The sequence below is a fragment of the Camelus bactrianus genome, chromosome 4 (genome assembly GCF_048773025.1).
Source record: "Camelus bactrianus isolate YW-2024 breed Bactrian camel chromosome 4, ASM4877302v1, whole genome shotgun sequence".
Taxonomy (NCBI): domain Eukaryota; kingdom Metazoa; phylum Chordata; class Mammalia; order Artiodactyla; family Camelidae; genus Camelus; species Camelus bactrianus.
Genome location: NC_133542.1, coordinates 58,993,734 through 59,012,749, shown reverse-complemented (window position 1 = coordinate 59,012,749; position 19,016 = coordinate 58,993,734). Strand labels below are relative to the sequence as shown.

Genomic DNA, 19,016 nt, shown 5'->3' with positions numbered 1-19,016 from the left:
AATTCCATTCTTCTCATTAATAGACCCGTACTTAAAAAAAATTGTATTCAATATTGTGTTTTGAATTTCATCAGAAAATATGGACATGTGTTTTCCTTATTACTATATTAATATCTACATAATATCTTCAATTTTGCCTCTTGGCTTACAAAGCCCAGTATATTTACTAGCTAGCTTTTAGAGAAGTTTGCCAACCCCCTTCTCTACACCATGCTCTTTGCCTTGAATGCTCTTTATTGTGGCCATTTGTGCTACACTTTCTCCAAATAAACAAGTTTGTCAAATTGAAATCCTCAAAATGCCATCAATAAAGTGAGTATGAAATTATAGGATTGTGGGATTAAGGAGGTATTTTCAAGTTGTCCTATTGGTCCCCTTTAAGTCTCATGAATAACTTATACCTGAGTGGAGGAAATTTACATAAGTGTCAAATAAACTTCCAGAGTAAATGTCAAACCAGGACACCCTGAGGTTATTGTGGGGTTTCAGGGACAACAGTGAAGACTTCCAAATCTCTATTCTTGGCTTCAAGGACTTTGTCACTTGATTCTCTTGTCCCAGGATGGAACTTGAGTTGAAACTATTTGCTCCTGGAGGCAGGCCCATCAGGACACTAGCTGTTGTTCTTAAAAATAAGCATTTCAGAAACATTGTTCCGTTGTTTTTGAAAAACATATGACGTATCTGTTTTGGTTACTAGAATAATAGACAATTACTGGTGAACCACTTGGTGAAGAAAGATGGAAAACTGGAGTGCCAGGGAGTTCAGGAGAGCCTGGCCTGAGAAACAAGGGCTAACAGCAGTCATCCAGCCACCAGGATTCCTAACACAACTCCCTTCCTCTTCCCATGCTTCTTTTAAACCTGAATCAGCTATGCACACAATTTTCCTCAAACACCCCATGAGCAAGCCCTTTCCTGGACCCTTGTCCTTGCTGCTTCCTTTGTCTGAAAAACTCATTCCCCGGATATCTGCACCTCACACAGAGGACTCCTCCAAACCCCAAGTATAAGTGGTACTCTTTCCCCACCTTTCTTGACTGGCCTCTGGTATTTATTTGTTGATTGCCTGGACCCACTCCCTCTGGAATGCAAGTGCAACGTAGTGGAGGAGCTGCTTCTGTTCGCTGCAGTATCCAGCACTTGACTCAGACAGCCTTTGCCTGCGCTTTACCGTTTCCCGTTCCCTCAAACGAGTGTGACTGATTTGATTCACGTCCAGACACTTGCAGTAGATAAATATGAATCTCAGTGAAAACAGATTACTACGTTAGTGGTCTTCTTGTACGATACAGATATTGCTATACCTCTTCCCAAAACCGACAGCTATACCCACACCCCCACGTTCCTTTACAGCCAGGTAAAGATACGTGAAAGCTGCCCCCACCGCTGTGTTGCTGCTCTCCATACTCCCTCACTGTACTTTTTTTTTTTTTTAAAATCTCAGCTCTAAAGCAAGGAATGTAATAAGAATCCATTAATGGCTTCCCTATCTGTAAATGGGGAATGATAATAATAGTAATTACTTAACAATAGATTGTTCTGAAGATTAAATTAGTTCATATTGCAAAACATTTAGAACAGTGCCCAACACACAGTAAGAACTATCTAAAGTGTTTGCTGTTACTCTTAACCTATTTCTTGATTCAGTTTGCTAATAATTTAATTGTAATTTTTACATCTATCTCCATAATTTAGATTCATCCATAGTGTATTTTGATTGACTGATTCTTATCAGGTTTTGATTTTAAGATAGTAAAATATTATCTTAAAGGGAGCTTTCCACCTGAAAATGGTTCAAATAGCTTTGGGAGGACCTGTTCCTTAGAGCTTATTTAATTTATGGAGAATTTATCCATAAAACCACTGGGCTATCATCTTTAGTAACTGGTTTCTTCTAGTTTTGTATTTTTCTAGGGCTGTGGTATTTGTGATGTCCACGGAAGAATTACGTTTCTCGTAGGCACGCTGAAGGTAGATGTGGTCCTGTGTCTTGCTTTAATCAGTGAAAAGTGAGCGGAAGTTCCATATGTCCTGGGCACCAAGATTTTTTAAAAAGCTCCCCAGGTGGTTCAAAAGAGCAGCCCAAGTTGAAAAAAGCGCTTACGTAAGGATGGAATAGATTGGTTACTCTAAATATTTCTAAACTAAAATTCCAGAACTGGAGCCGCGGAGACGCCGAACAATGTTTTGCCTCAGCCGGGAGGCGGCCGGTGGGAGGGGAAATCGCAGACTGGTACCTTCAGATCTGCCCCCGTGCCCAGAGGAGCCCCAGAGAATGGCGCAGATCCCCTCACAGGTGGCCCCTCGAACGCCCATGACAGGCTCGTCTCCCTGCAGCGGGGAGAGATGCAGCCGGCAGCGGGCGCCTTGGGGTGGGCAGAGGCGCTGATGCTGGGGCCGCGCCCCGAGGAAGACCGCGGGAGGCCTGGCGCCGCCTGGTGGCGCATCGCGCGCACCGCAGCCGCCGCTGCCCGGGCTCTGCAGCCTGGGCTGAGTTCGGCACAAGGAAGCCACGGGCCACTTTGGGAGGCCTCTTCCCGAAAGCCTGGCGCTCACACTGGCTTCCTGGGATTCTGTGCGGGCCGGAGAAGCTACGTCAGCGCGGAGCATGGAGGGGAAGGCCGCACAACGGGGCTTTGGGGAGACGGAGAAGTACGAGGCTAAGGCCAGCCTCTGCAGGGAGGCTGGTGCAGACGCCTTTTAGAACCTGGGGATCAGGGAGGCCCCGGACCTCCCTGGTCTCCTGGAACACTCAGGAGTTGCAGAGCTTAGAATCAGGACCTCCAGGGGCCCGGTGTTGCAGAACCTGCAGACAGTGGGTGGTTGATTGTTCTCTGCTGCCTGCAGGTTTATTCGAGGTAGCCCCCCAAATGTTTGGGAACCAGGAACTTTGCCTACCAGAGCCCAGGGCCCACTCTGATAGGTCCAGAATCTGAATCTCAGAACCCGGGCCTGGTGGGGAACTAGCATCTGGCTGGAAGTGAGTGAATTGCTTTGGAGTCTTCCCATACACACGGCAACTCCAATGCCTTTAGGAACTAAGAAAGTACCCCCAACTCCTTGCGCCCCCATAGTAGCCCAGGGCCTCAGCCAGCCTCCTCTCTGAGGCCAGCGGGTCTGTGCAGTGTGGGTAGGTCATTAGTTCTGTCCTCCAAATATAGGCATTTACAACTCAACATCAGAAATGAAAATCAGGTTTATGAAAGTCAGAGGTTTTGTGTGAAAATGCTGACTTGAGAGTTATCTGCAGTTGTTAATAGCTTTCTCAATGTGTAATTGACAATCAACTGCACATATTTAAAGTATAAAATTTGATGTTTTTACTTGGATAGACCCATGAAAACATCACCACAGTCAAGAGAGTGAGGATCTTCATCATCCTCAAGAATTTTCTGTCCATTGGTGGTCCTTTCCTACCTCAGTGCCACCCAAGCCCCAGGTGACCACTGGTCCGCTTTGTCTGTAGAATTTGCATTTCTGGAGATTTATATAAATGCAGTCATCAGTTTGTGCTCTTTTTTGTTGTTCTACTTTCACTCAGCATAATTATTTTGAGATTCATTCATGTTGTGTTTATCAATAGTCTGGTCCTTTTGATTGCTGAATAGTGTTCTGTTGCACAGATTTACCGTAAGCTGTTTACCCATATTCATCTGTTGGTGGACATTTGGGTTGTTTTCTGGTTCTTGGCTATTACGAATAACTACTGTGAGCATTCATTTACAAATCCCTTTATGGACACATGTTAACATTTCTCTGGGGTTATACCTAGGAATGGAATGGCTGGGTCATATAGTAGGTATATGTTTAATTTAAGAGGCTGACAGATATTTCTAGAGTGGTTGTACCATTTTATATTTCCTCAGCAGCGTATGAGAGTTCCAGTTCCTCCATATCCTCACCAGCTCTTGGAATTTTAAGTAGAAAAAAATTGCAGTGTGTTACAAAGAAAACTTCCCAATGGTTTCCTAAAATCCAAGTAAAACACATGAAGTGCTTATACGAAATAAACAGTAAACTGTAATGTTGAGACATAAAAAGCTTAAGACATTGCTTTTTCATCACCAAAAACTAACAGGGTTGCCTTGTGTTCAGTAAGTCTGTCATACTTTTCTTAGAACCTCAGAGATGCACATCACTTTTGTTGATGATTTTGAAGTTCTACCAGTTGTATGTGGAATATAATCTAAGCTTTCCCCAGATTGTTAAAAATGTCACACTATATTTTTTGAATGTAAATATAGGTTTCCCTGCCAAAGAACTGTCCCCCAAAACCATTCTATTGAGAGATACAAGTATTCCATTAAGATTAGGGTATTAAAAACTGAAAGACTGGGAAAACATTCTAAAGCATATGCCTTTATTTCTGCTTTTCCCCAGCAACGGCACACAATCCCACCCACCCTCCCCCACCTCCGCCTTGGAGTTGAGTGTGACCATGTGACTTGTTTGGCCAGTAACATGTTGGTAGAAGTGATGTGTGTCATTCCATGGCAGGAATTTTGAGAGCCAGTATGCAATTTATCCATCTCTCTTCCCTTTGCCACGTTGCCAGCCCCCAGTGGCTACTCCGTCTGCCTGATCTCAGAGAATGATGATCCAAAGCCCAGCGTCCTCAGCCAGCTTGTGATGGGCAGTTTGGTTTGAGAAAGAAACCTTTATGGCGTTAAGCCACTGAAATTTGAAGGTTGTTACCACAGTATAAAATGACTATCCTGCTGAGTACATGGAGTCAATTTTGGACACTCAAGTTTTGCTAAGAAAGCAAAATTCCTCTAGGTGTTCAAGTTTATTGCCGTAGAGTTATACCTGATGGCCTCATGTATACGTCTCATCTCTTCTAATTATGTTATGAGGTATGTTGCTTTTCTGATTCTCAATCGTATTTTTACTGAACATCTGAATCAACCTTACCAGGGGTTGAGATACTTCACTGCTCTTTTCAAAGAGCCAGTTTTTGGTTTTATTCAACTTTGTTTTTTTCTAGTTCATTACTTTCAACTTTTATATGAAGGGGAGATATCATGAACTCAAAACCAGACTGCGCAGGCCTGAATCACAGCTTTGTCAGAGTCTGGGTATGTGATCTGGAACAAGTTTATTTCCCCTGTGCGTGTGTCCTCATCTGTATAATGGGATAATAAAAACACCTACATCATTTGGTTTTTGCTAGGATTAACACATGAAAAACTGTGCCTGGCCTTTGTAGGTGTTCAATGGTATTACTATTTGTTTGTTTTGTTCTCCTCAAAATATTGAGATTAACATTTGGCTCATTTCTTTTCAGTCTTTAATATTTTCAAGGCATTTACAGTTAACATATGCTCTCAGATTTCAGCTTAAATCGTGTCACTTTTTGGAAATGTTCCCTTTTCATTCTAGATTAATTTCATAAATAAGTAAAGTTGATTGGGTCAATCAAATAGGAAATCAAAATTTCAATTCAAATTAAGAAATTGTCACTTTTTTTTCTAATATGATTTATCAGCAAAGAACCTTGAAATTTTTAAGTGGCTATATATATATCCTGTTTTATATGTTCCACAGACTGGATGTGCGCTGTAGAGTTGATCCCCAGAGGGCTATTATATTATTGCAAGTTGCTTTATTCTTTTTTTTTTTCCCTACTAGATAGCCTGAATATTTAAGAGCTATTTAACAATCCTATTAAAATTTTTCTTATCAAGTTTCCTTTGTGTTTTGGGAGAGTCTTGTTTTTACAGTTGGCTAAATGTAGGCCAAGTTTGACTACCATATTCCCTATGTAAACTGCAAGTAATCATATTAAAATCCCTGTTTGTCCTGTTACTGCTTTAACAATCTCAGCCTTAAACACCTATTTGTCTAATAATAATAATTTGCCCCACCTGTTGTTCTTTAAAGTCCGCCTTTCATTGAGGCTGTCCTGGGTGCCTGCCCGGACCAAGACGGTGTTCCCTTAACCGCTCCCAGGTCTCTTCTGACCACCGCTGAGCCATAAACTGCTGTGTGTTAGGAGAGGCTAAGCTGACGTACAGCTTCCATGTAAGCGGTACAGCCCTGAAGAACAGTGTCCCTGGGAGGAGTTTGCAGTTTGGGGGAGGGCGAGGGGCTCCAAAGTATTATCTACATCAGTCAGGAAGCACAGGTTGACAATACCAAATACGGCCTCCCAGCCAACTGGTGAGCCTTCAAGTTCCCTGTTACGTCCATTTGGAGGGTCTGCCTGTGGAAAGTCCATCTAGTTTGTCCCCAGCACTAGCTGGGTCGTATCTATCCACCTCAGATGGCCAGAACCTCCTGGCTGAGGATGGCGGAGTCAGTCTGTTAAATTTCTGCAGCAGTTTGGGAGAGACATAGCGTGGGTTTGGTTCCTGTAGGAAGGCTCCACGGAGGGTCTGAAAGACACATTAAGGCCCCTCCTTCCCCCACAGCTCCCAGGGGTGGCTTTGTCTCTCTTCCTTCTCCTCCACAAAATCTTGGGTCTCATTCCAGTAGCACCTTTTATTCCCATCATCTCCTACTCACATCTAGCCCTTTCATCCAGAAGAATCAGGTGAGCAAGACAAGGGCATTTTATGAAACTTTAAAGTTGGAACCCCCTGGGCCTCCCTCTCCGTGTAGTCAGAGTAAGCCGATCAGTAACCTGAAGCAGTGTCAGTGGTGGGGCAGCCCCGACAGCCTCGGGGGGGTCGAAGGGCTGACAGAGTTGATCTGCTGGCAGAGGAAGGGGAAACACCCCTTATGATGTGGCCTCCCCAGGTATAGGAGGAACAGGTCAGCTTTGGGCGTCACATCAGGTTCAGATCAGCAGCTTGATTCCAGTTGGTCTCAGAACCAGCCATCCTATTCTCACCACCAAAACTTTTAAGAACTGCAAAGGGTCCGAGATTTTATCTTACTTGCAAACTGACAAGTTAAGTCGGCCACAGTTTTGTGGCTACTGGGCAAGACACAAGAGCCCTGCATCAAAGACAGAAGACATTACATGGCAGGTAGCCTGAGCCCCAGGTTTGCATAGGTTCCCTTTGCTTCCCAAGCCCCATGGGAGCAACGTGGAGCAGGTAGGTAGATGCCATACACAGAGTGGCTCTGTCACAAGGAACCCAAATGTCAGGAAATCCCACTTATTTAAAGGGGCAGCTAACAAAATGTCTGATTTCAACCACCTATCAAAATGTTTCCGTGGGAGTATTCAGGGAGAAACCCGCCTAGCATTCAGTGACTTAAAAATGAATTCTGGCAGGATGAGTAGTCCCTGCATTAAGGAGACCACTGTTTACCAGTTCCTACTGCCCTCGCCTACATCTGTGTGTTCTCAAACACCCACACTCAGGCTGGTCTGGCTGAAGTCTAGAACCCTACCTGGTGTCCAACGGCTTCGTCTTGTGGTTGAAGGGACTTTCTTCTTGTGAAGAGAATTCCATTTTCTGATGGCTGGACCCCTGACTTGCTCAATGCTGTGGGTGGAGCCTGTGGAAGCAAGTGTACATACAAGTGGAGAGAATATTCCTTCCCCTTTTTCTTAGCTGTTCTCCGCCCCCAGCCTCCAGTGGGATGAGCCCAGGGACCTACCTGGTCCAGGCATGATTGTGTTTGCCACATCCCTTCCACACGAAGATTTCATTTTTAGTTGTCTTCATGGTCCTAGTCCCCATAGGTATTAATTTTCTCAAAATCCAGGTTTGAGACCTTTGGGATCTGGGGTCTGTCAGGAAGGTCTGCTGGTTTGGTGAGAGTAGAAGAAATGAGGTACCATGGACCTGGTATTTTGGCTGAATTCAGTGGCATGAAAAGAAATTTCCTTGATGTTTAAAGGTCCAGACTCAGGCCTGTGTTTCATTCATTTTGCTTGAGAAGCTCTCAGAGGATTGAGGTTGTAGTCAGAAACAAGAGTTCGAAGCCAACTGGTGGAGAGTTAAGGAGAAAAGTAGATTATTACTAGGACAAATTCCACAATATAACTTAATGTCCCAGTGAAGTCCCTCCAAGACAATTTTTCCTGAGCAGAAGAGAACTTGTATATGTTATTCAATGACTGGAGTCAGTTCCATACACGGAAGAGCAGACCCACTACAAAGTGGCGTCAAGTCTCCTACCCCAGGCTCTAGGCTCTGTTTCCCAGTTCATGTAAACCCTGCCCTGGAAGTGAAGGGGTGAAACTTAACTGCTGAATATTAGGGTGCAGTCATGCCTAATATGCTCACTCACTTAAAAAAAAATCTCCTTCATCCTGTCATCTTTTAAAGCTGCTGGTCAGCCAGACTTGATTCCCTCCAGGCTCTGGGTTTGCGGACAAAGGTTCTGTCTAATCAAGCCTCCTCTTCTGGAATCTTTTCGTACCTGATGGATTGGAAGCACCTGGAGCTGCGTACTAGCAATGCCTTGGAAGTCAGCACCATGTGTTTTACTTTGATATATGGCACTGTGTACGTTTAAGGTGTACAGAACAATGATCGACTTACATATATCATGAAATGTTGACTGCAGTAAGTTTAGTGAACAGCCATCATCTCATATAGATACAAAATTAAAGAAGAAAAAAAATTATTTCCTTATGATGAGAACTCAGGGTTTACTCTCTAAATAACTTTCGTATATAACATATAGCAGTGTTAATTATATTAATCATGTTGTACATTATATCCCTAGTACTTATTTATCTTATAACTAGAAATTTTTACTTTTTGACCACTTTTATTCAGTCTCCCCCATCCTCGCCAAGGTAGATTTTTAATAAGCATTGTGGGTTCTCGTCTTTGTGAGCGGTGATCACGTTGGGGTCACCAGTTGTGGGTTCTGTTCATTGTGGGTTTTGTCCAGCAAAAGTCCCACCATGGAAGAACAAAATTACTCAAGACTTTATCAGGTGACGAGAGAGGGACCCGGAGACCAACTCCCCGAGCTCCTCCCAAGCTCTTGTATTTATTGAGAATAGTCAAACAAAGAATCAAAGTAAAATTCGTCATAGGAATGAGTGAGGGGCATGGTGTACATGCGGGGGTGCAGGTCAGTATTTTCAGTTTATGAAAAACAGAAACATGATAATCTTAATTTATACTGAGAGAGAAGGTTACAATATTTTAGGATCCAGGAAGTATACAGTTGACAGTACAGTTACTTTAAACCTCAAACAATCATGAGCAAGGTTACAGTGTTCTGAACAATTGATAATGAAAATCAGACCACCACAGTCTCCATACAGTGATCAGAAATCGTCTAAGCATGCGAAGCAGCCCAGCTGTTCCCAGCTAAGGGCTAAGTCACAGTCTTCTGTGAGCAGTAGCAGCCTACACGATCCACCTGCGCCTGATAAGCAAAGCACATCCTGCCAGTCAGGGCAGGGGACGAGTTACGGTTTTCCATAAGCACAAGCAGCCCTGAATCTATGACCTCGCACTAAGCAAAGCGAGCAAAGTGTGTCTCTGTTTTTTACGGCGAGGAGACAGATTGTAGCAGATTCCCGCTGGCAAAGCAGCTTCAAGGCAACTGAGCTAAATTCCACAGATAAGGTGGTGGCCGGTATTGAGAGTTCAGTCTTTTGTGCTTTTAGACATTTTGCTTTGAAGTAGCAGTGTAAAGACAAAAACAGAAAGCACTGGTTTGGATTATACATTTCTTAATGTGCTTATATAAAGGTGAGAATACATGAAGGTGAGAATATGATTTGGTAAAAGCAATCATTACCATATCAAAGTTTGTTAACCCAAGTTTGCACTCCCACAAAGCAGTGTTGCCACAACTAATTAGGCACATGGGAGAAATAACAGTGGGGTAAACTTCAAATGGATCAGAGAGCTATATGTAAAGGAAAAAACAGAAGAAAACCTGAGGGAATTCCTTTACATTCTGGCACTAAGGAAAACTTGCCTAATTATGATTCAAAATACAACAGTGATAGAAAATATTGATAAAATTGACTAATAAAAATGAGACCACTTTCACATGGCAAAAAAATACTAAATGGAAAATCAAGGGATAAATGACAAACAGAAAAAAATTTAGAATCATATCGTAAAGTGTTAATGTCACTGATATAAAAAGATTTTATTTTTTTCTGTTTTTCTTAATTGAACTATAGTTGATTTACAATATTGTGTTAGTTTCAAGTGTACAACACATTGATTCAGTTACATATTTTTTTACAGATTATTTTCCATTATACGTTGTTACAAGATATTGAATATAGTTCCCTGTGGAAGTAAATCCTTGTGGCTTATCTATTTTATGTCTAGTAGTTTGTATCTGTTAATTCCATACTCCTAATTTATCCTTCCCTCTGTCCCTTTTTCCTTTGGAAACCATAAATTTGGTTTCTGTATCTGTAAGTCTGTTCCTGTTTTATATATAGATTCATTTGTATTAATTTTTAGATTCTACCTGTAAATGATACAATATAATATTTGTCTTTCTCTGTCTGGCTTGCTTTACTTAGTATGATATTCTCTAGGTCCGTCCATGTTGCTACAAATATTTCAATATTTGTAATATTTCATTCTTTTTATGTTTGAGTAATATTCCATTGTATATAAATGTACCACATCTTTTTAAACCAATTGTCTGTTGATGGTCACTTGAGTTGTTTCCATGTTTTGGTTATTACAAAAAGTGCTGTTATGAACTTTGGGATGCATGTATCTTTTCAAATTAGAGTTTTCATCTTTCCTGGATATGTGCCCAGGAGTGGGATTGCTGGATCATATAGTAACTCTATTTTTTGTTTCTAAGGAATCTCTATACTGTTTTCCACAGTGGTTGCACCAATTTACATTCCCAAGAACGGTGAAGGAAGATTCCCTTTTCTCTACAGTCTCTCCAGCATTTATTATTTGTAGATTTTTTGATGACAGCCATTCCGAGATATCGCCTTGGTTTGATTTGCATTTCGCTAATAATTAGTGATGTTGAGCATCTTTTCATGTGCCTGTTGGCCATCTGTATGTCTTCTTTGGAGAAATGTCTACTTAGGTCTTCTACCCATTTTTTTATTGGGTTGTTTTTTGATACTGAGTTGTATGCACTCTGTATATTTTGGAAATTAACCCCTTGTTAGTCGCATTTGCTTATATTTTCTCCCATTCTGTAGGTTGTCTTTTCGTATTTTATTGATGGCTTCCTTTGCTGTGGAAAAGCTTTTAACTTTGATTAGGTCCCATTTGTTTATTTTTGCTTTTATTTATTTTGTCTTGGGAGAACGACCTATGAAAATATTGCTATGATTTGTGTCAGAATGTTTTGCCTATGTTCTGTTCCAGGAGTTTTATGGTGTCATGTCTCATATTTAGGTCTTTAAATCATTTTGAGTTCATTTTTTTGTATACAATATGAGAGAGTGTTCTAATTTCATTGATTTACACGTAGCTGTCCAGCTTTCCCAGCACCACTTGCTGAAGAGATTGTCTTTTATCCATTGTTTATTCCTGCCTCCTTTGTCACATACTAATTAACTGTAGGTGTCTGGGTTTATTTCTGGGCTCTCTACTCTGTTCCATTGGTCTATATGTCTGTTTTTTTGCCAATACCATGCTATTTTGATTACTGTAACTTTGTAGTCTTGTCTGAAGTCTGGAAGGGTTATGCCTCCAGCTTCATTCTTTTTCTTCAGTAATGCTTTGGCAATCCTGGGTCTTTTGTGGTCCCATATAAATTTTAGGATTATTTGTTCTAGTTCTGTAGAAAATGTCATGGGTATTAATAGGCATCTCATTAAATCTGTAGATTGCTTTGGGTAGTATGGCCATTTTTTTGGAGGGGGGAGGTAATTAGGTTTGTTTGTTTGTTTGTTTATATTTAATGGATGTACTGGGGATTGAACCCAGGACCTCGTGCATAGTAAGGAGGCACTCTACCACTGAGCTACAACCTCCCCCTTTATGGCCATTTTAACTATCTTAATTCTTCCAATTCAACAGCGTGGGATATCTTTCCATTTCTTTGAATCATCTTCAACTTGCTTAATTAATGTTTCATAGCTTTCAGAGTTTAGACCTTTCACCTCCTTGGTTAAGTTTATTCCTTGGTATTTTTTAATATGATTTTAAACAGGATTATTTTTTATTTTCTCTTTCTGATATTTCATTGTTAGGGTAAAGAAATGCAACAGATTTCTGTATATTAATCTTGTACCTTGCTATTTTGCTAATTCATTTATTAGTTACAATAGTTTTTGTGTGGAGTCTTTGGGGTTCTCTATATAGAGTATCATGTCATCTGCAGATAGTGTGTTTTACATCTTCCTTTCCAATTTGGACACTGTTTATTACTTTTTCTTGTCTGATTGCTGTGGCTGGGACTTCCAATGCTTTGTTGAATAGACATGGTGAGAGTGGGCCTTCTTGTCTTGTTCCTGAATTTAGTGGGAAGGCTTTCAGCTTTTCACTGTTGAGTATGATGTTAGTTGTGGGTTTGTCATAAATGGCTTTTATTATGTTGGGATATGTTCCCTCTATGTCCACTTTCTGGAGAATTATTATCCCAAAGATCTCATATGTTGCTTTTTTAAAAATTTGTTTTTCCACTGTTCTGATTGGGTGATTTCCATTATTCTGTCTTCCAGATCACTTACTCATTCTTCTGCATTATTTAGTCATTGCTTCTAGACTGGTTTTTTGCTTGGCAATTGAGTTGTCTAATTTTGATTGATTTCTCTTTATCGTCCTAGTTCTATGTTACAGTGGCCTGCATTCCTAGCGATAATCTTTCTTAATTCCTTTAGCATTTTTATCACCTCCTTTTGAACTTGGGGCCTAGTAGACTGGTGAGGCCTGTTTTATTGTTTGCTCTTTCAGGGGACTTCTCTTGTTCTTTTTGTTGGGAGTCATTCTTCTGCCTTTTCGTTTTACTTAACACTATCTCTATGACTTTAGGAGAAACAGTTCTGTGATGTTGAAGGGGTGTTTTTATGTGGGAGCATCCCTGTGTAGACTGCACTTCTGTTGCGAGGGCTGTTTTGGTTTTGGATGCCAGCCACGTCTTGCCTGAGTGTGCTGGCCATTGTCCCCTTGGTGGGGGGTGTGATTAGTATTGTGACGTCCATTGCTTGTGCTGGATTTCGGGTGGGGCCTCCTCTTTGCTCTGTGCTATCACAGCCCGTCAGGGGTAGGGTCTGCTCCCCAGGTGTTGGAGAAGACACTTTGAGGGTCAGGTTTGATAAGGCTCCACTGCCCTTAAGTGCATGCTCTGTCCCAAAGAGGTGAGTGCAACTCTGCCCAGAAGCAGCCCAAGGTCATGTCCCTTTCTCTGTTGTGTTCATCCCAGATCTAATGCTAGGCTGGTGCCGGGGGCCACAGCATTGTGGTTGTGCTGCCCTCTGGGACGTTGGTTGTCCTGGGGAGCAGCACTACCGATGCTCTCCCAAGACCAACTGCCCCAGATCTGGCTCCAAACTGTGGTGTGGGGTGGGCAAAAGCAGAGCATTCCCACTGGGCAAGGAACTGCTGTGTACTCCTCCCCTAGGGCTGTCCACCTGAGATACGGCTCTGTGAAGCCACCTGGTGTGCATGCTAATAAAGTCCTCTGTTGCTGGACCTGTCCCCACTATGCCAGCGCTGACCATGGACTCGAATGGTGGACCCACATCCTGCTATATGGCCTCGTGACCTGCAATGTGCACTGGCAGTGGGCTCCGAGGCTCAGCCTGGCCCACATGCCCCGCCCTCCAGGCTGGCTCCATGCGGCTGGACTGAGTCCCCTCCCACGGCCTGGCTCCCCGAGATTCAGTGCCTAGCCACTGCGTGTCCTAGCAGCCCTACCCAGCACGTGTTTTGGGGCTGGGAATTGTGGTGAGATGGCAGCTGCCAATGCCAGTCTCTCTCTGTCCTGACTGCTAGCAAGCCAGCGTGTGTGCACTCCTGGAGAGCAGAGTCCAGGCCCCTCCAGCACCTCTGTCTGTCCCAGTGGACCTCTGAGAAGCAAGGGGTCCTGCCAGGGAGAGGGGCCACCTGTTGTGGACCTTTTCCCCTTTTCCTCCGTCCAGAGGCCCTGCTCCCTTTTTTCCTTCGTCCTACTCAGTTACGTGGGACTCTTTCTTGGAGCTTTGCTTGTATGAGAGATCTTCTTGCCAGTTTCCAGTTGGTTTTCTGTGAGAATTGTTCCACATATAGGTGTGTTTTTTTATGTTTGTTGGGGAAGGTGAGCTCCACAGCCTCCTACTCCATCATCTTGAACTACTGAGCCCTAAAAAGCTTTTAAAATTTGAGGGAAAATAAATCAATGACATGATAAGAAAAAATGGGGAAAATATAAACAGATCACGGAAGAACAAGTGCAAATAGCCCTTAAAGACCAAGAGATGCTCTACCTCACTCAGAAAAGGGATGCAAATTAAACTTGAGCTGGGATATAATTTCTTACCCATCACACTGGCAAAAATTCCAAGTTCTAATAACCGGCTCTGCTGCTGAGGCTGTGGGGACCCCCCCCAAAAGCTGCTGGTGATCATCAGGGGGGCTTCCTGTTGCGCCATCTGTTGCAAACATCAATAAACAAGAGGATGTTCTTTTTCTTTAAAGTTGAAACACTTTACGAGGCTCTAGGAACTGGTGGAAAGGATTTGAGAATTTTCCCATCTTTAAATCACTGGCGATAACATGTCTATTAAGCTTTTCCGCCTAAAATTTTAATTACTTTCCTCTAGCTAAAAAGCATTGCCTAATTTATGATGTTTTCCATTGTGACATACCTCATTCTGTTAAGAAACTCACATGCATACACTCTATCGGCTATTAATTGTAATAACAAAGCTCCAATGATCTTTAAAAAATTTTTTTTTTTTTGCTAAGGAACACCAAAAGGAAGGATGACTGCGGTGGAGTGAAACATGAAAATCCACAAATGATTTGTCTAACATAAAGCTGTGCTTTTGGCTGCCACATGTTTTTGCCACTTAAAGGTGATTTAAGGGGCGCTGCGTCAAGATGACAAGGAAAGCCCAAAATCCATTAAAATACGATGGGTGCTTTAAAACCCTAAATAAGAATATTTGTCAGTGGGAATATTTTTCCAGCAACTCCACTTTATAGTTGCGGAACAACAACAAAAACATACTTTACAATGGTGACATCTAGCAGTCACTATCTTAACCAGGTAACTAAGGCATCTCCAGTAGTGGGACAATATGAGATTATGTGGCTCTTTGTGTGTTGCACCATGAAGTACACTGCATCACCTATGGAAAATTCTTCCCAAGAAAGTTTAGCTTGAAGTTAATCAAGCCTCTATCTCTAGTCTCACTTTACAGGAAATTCAAGGGACACAGGAACAGATTAAGTAGCACAGTGAAAAAACAGACAAATCTAGAAGGTGGGCATTTAAAAACAAAAAAGGCCTGTTCTTTCAAAAAGCCAATATCATATTCCCAGGGGACTATTGATCACTGATCTGTTGCTTGAAGTTTCTAATTAGTCACTGCACAAAAAAAAGAAAAAAAAAGCCCTAAAATCTTACAGCTCATATTTGAAAGAACTTGTTAAAGTCTGTCACATTTGACAAAAGTCCTGGAAAGTTACAAGACGTTACCAGTGAGGTATGAAGTTGAAAGAGACTTTTCTAAACTAGCAATTAAATAATTATTGTCATGTCAAAAGGTGATCAAAGAGTGTGAAACAAACCTGAAGGGGGAAAAGGGCCACAGAGACAAGTTAGGCAGTTAATTAATAAAAGCATTTTATTTTTCTGAATTTCGTGATGTTTGAGGTGTATTTGAGCTTTGTGGAATTTGTACTTTGTTGTGATTTATTTTCTCATTCTTAATAAGTGCTTACTTCAATGTCTAATTTTGTTTGGGTAATTTAGGATTTTGTTAAGGAGGTCCCCCAAATTAACATTAGCTTCAGGCCCCACGAAATTTTGATTTCAATGTGATGCTAAACAAGTTGCTTCCTCTCTGAGCCTAGGAAGTGAAGAGGGTCTGTGGAGAAGTGGCAGTGATGACGCTGGGAAAGGAATAAAGGGTCTTGATGCTAAGGGACTTGAGGGCTTCTGTCCTGCAGAAAGCAGGGCGCCACAGAAGGGCTTCAGGCAGATCAGAACTTCTGTGAGCTGTAGAGGAGGCTCTAGAGTCAGAGAGACCTTCAATAACCCAGTGCCAGAGTCCAGGTGACAAAGCACAAGGACAGACTTTCGACAGCTGAGGATCCAGCCATGAGCTTACCCAGACTTCAGGAAAGACGGCGGCAAGAAGCCTTGCTTCAGAATATTCCCCTTTAGTGAGCTTCCACCGTGGCATTCCGTGGCCAGGGCCAGAAAGTGCAGAAGGCGATGGCGCAACCCATCAGCCTCATCTTCAGATACTTGCCAAATAGATCTCGGATTCAAGCATGGCTTTACAAGCAAGTAAATATGCGGATAGAGGGCTGAATCACTGGTTTTGATGAGTATACGAACCTGAAATTAGATGATGCAGAAGAGATTCATTCTAAAACAAAGTCAAGAAAACAACTGGGTGGGGTCATGCTAAAAGGAGATGATATTACTCTGTTCCCAAGTGTCTCCACCTAGAAATGATCCATGAAGTGAGAAGGCAATACAGTCTGTTTTTTCAGGTGTCCTTTGTTGGGATTGTAGTTCTCATTCATATTGTTTTGATCACCCTTGTGTTATTACCAGGTTTACAATAAATGCTGTGGGATTGTTTTTATTTAAAAAAAAAAGAATATTTCCCTTTAAATGTTCATTTAGGCATCTACTTGGATTTTCTGTCCCCTTTAGAGATCTCTGTAGAAACCATTTATTATATGATTCTACAACTCAATCAGATTACTAACATAGTTTTTCCAACAGACTGTTTACACATGAGAGTTTACTTCATCTCACTTCTAAGCAATATTATAAAGGTGCCGTAGCTCAAGCATCAGACCACCTTTTGCCATAACACATAGCATAAAACTTTACAAAAAATTCACAGTATAACTTTTGTAAATCAAATTAGATCGTAATACGCAAATATGTTTCACACAATGGACAGGTGTTGCTACTCCCATGGTCAACCCGGGCCAACTCTATTTTATAAAACAAAAAATTATCTAGCAGTGTTGATTTGGAATGCCTGTTTGTTCTGAGGCTTCCCCAAATGGCCGCCATTTGTGACCAGAGGACGATAAGTCATTTAGTGTTTTCCTCAAACAAAGAGGAACAGACACCTTTCAATGGCCATCTTTCCCTCTGCTTACCAAATGGCTTTGCACTGGCAGGAACAGTCTAGGGTAGTGCAAATTATAAAAGACTGGCCTTCAGAGGATGATTCATTACACAGCAGTGTTAAGCACTGATTTGATTCAACAGCTAAGCTACTATGTCTCTGGCCTTTATTTACCAGGGGCCAGAATCCTTAAAGGTTTTAGTTAGGCGTGAACAAATGAAGAAGATAAGAAATTCATGCACAGGAATGCTGAACTTGAGTAACTTTCTGTTGATTCTCAGATCATGTTCTTAAATGAAAAGACTTTTATACTAATTAACCTGGTAAATGATGCAGAAAGCAATTGTCCTCTTCGAATATTTGGTTGGACAATGAGCCTTTATGTCTAACAGAATTTGTGATGTGTAGTAATACATTGTGAAACGCTTAATCAGATGCCGTTTGAACTATGTAAACAAAGTCTAGGTTAATCAAAATGCTGGGAAAGTTTTCTATGGCTTTGTATGGGGGGAGCTTGAGTGTTAATACATGTGTATTTTCCACTTTGAGTACATACCGCCCCCTAAAGAAAACAGATTCTTGTGGGACATTGAGCTGAAAACAGGCAAGGGTTGGGTGATACTCATGGCTGGTAAGGCTGAGCCCTCTGATCTAAGATCTCAAAAACATGTGAGGGGCAGGGGTGGCCACGGGCCAAGGAGGATTAGATCAGACGGTTACGCAAGGAGAGGGAGAGCAAGAACAAAGTCTCTGCCTCTTCTGTCTGCACACAGTGTCCTGCACACAGTCCCAATAGAGGATCATTTAATAAAACACACCCGTATATGCCAGGGGTTATTTTAAATCACAAACATAGCCTTAACTCTGCAATTAGTCCATTCACTTCAATATACTCATCAACATTTCCGTGTTCATTTCAAAGTAGATCTTCCCGGGAGTGGGTAGAGCTCAGTGGTAGAGCACATGCTTAGCATGTGTGAGGTCCTGGGTTCAATCCTCAGTACCTCCACTTAAAAAAAAAAACACCTTAAAAAAAAAAGATAGCTATTCTCCCTTCTTCAAGGGCTAAGGCCACTGCAGACTGCAGGGGAGTGTTTTTCACTTTCCCCCACATCTCCTCTCTCAGATTCCTAAGGGTAGTTTCTGGCCTCTCTGAGGCTGAGCGCAGGGAGGGAGTAGGAACAGGGAGGGGTAAGAAAGTTCGTGCTTGGCTGATACTATCCTAAGCATGGCTTTGTGCTCCCGGCACTTGAGGGGTGTTTAAAGCTGACCCTTTCTCATGGTGGGTGGTGGTTCCTCTGAGAGGGTCCACTGACCACCCCCCCCCCCCCATGCTGGAGGCGCTGCTCCTTGGACTGGCTTCTTCCCATCTGTGCCCCCCACCCTACCTAGCATCTTCCTTAGTGCATCCCAGAATCTCCCCTGGGAGGCCAGGCAGGATTCTTGTTCATCCTGACCAACCTTTTCTGCAACCATTTCTGAAAATGTGTGGGCTTTGCCCTGCCTTTTGGAGGGAATGCAGTTATACTGCAAATGCAGATTCACTTCAGTTCCACGGCTGCTTTGGCTTTCTTCGCTATGGCTCAGCGGCCAGTTCCCTGGATCCCCAACAGCAGAGAACAGGTGTTCAGACCCATCAGATGGACTGGCTCCCTGAGCGAGGCCAAAGTGGGATGACAGGGCAACCACAGATAACGTAGGCTGGCAGGGCAGACCAGGTGAGCACCACGAATGAGCAGTCATTCCAAGCACAGGGTATGAGTTCTGAGGTTTGACCGTGAAAAGGAGAGAGCTCCAGTGCAGAACAGAGAGTTCTGTCACCAGAGACCCAACTGGCAGGTGTTCTGTTCGCCTGTAAGAAAACCATCTCTCCTCGGCTCTGCTATGTCTTCCGCAG

The 19,016-nt window shown here is 42.5% G+C and overlaps 1 pseudogene; it reads left to right on the top strand.

Annotated features, from left to right (window-relative positions):
- Positions 1 to 2,611: 2,611 nt before the first annotated feature.
- Positions 2,612 to 17,754, top strand: LOC123617454 (small nuclear ribonucleoprotein E-like; annotated as a pseudogene).
- Positions 17,755 to 19,016: the final 1,262 nt, after the last annotated feature.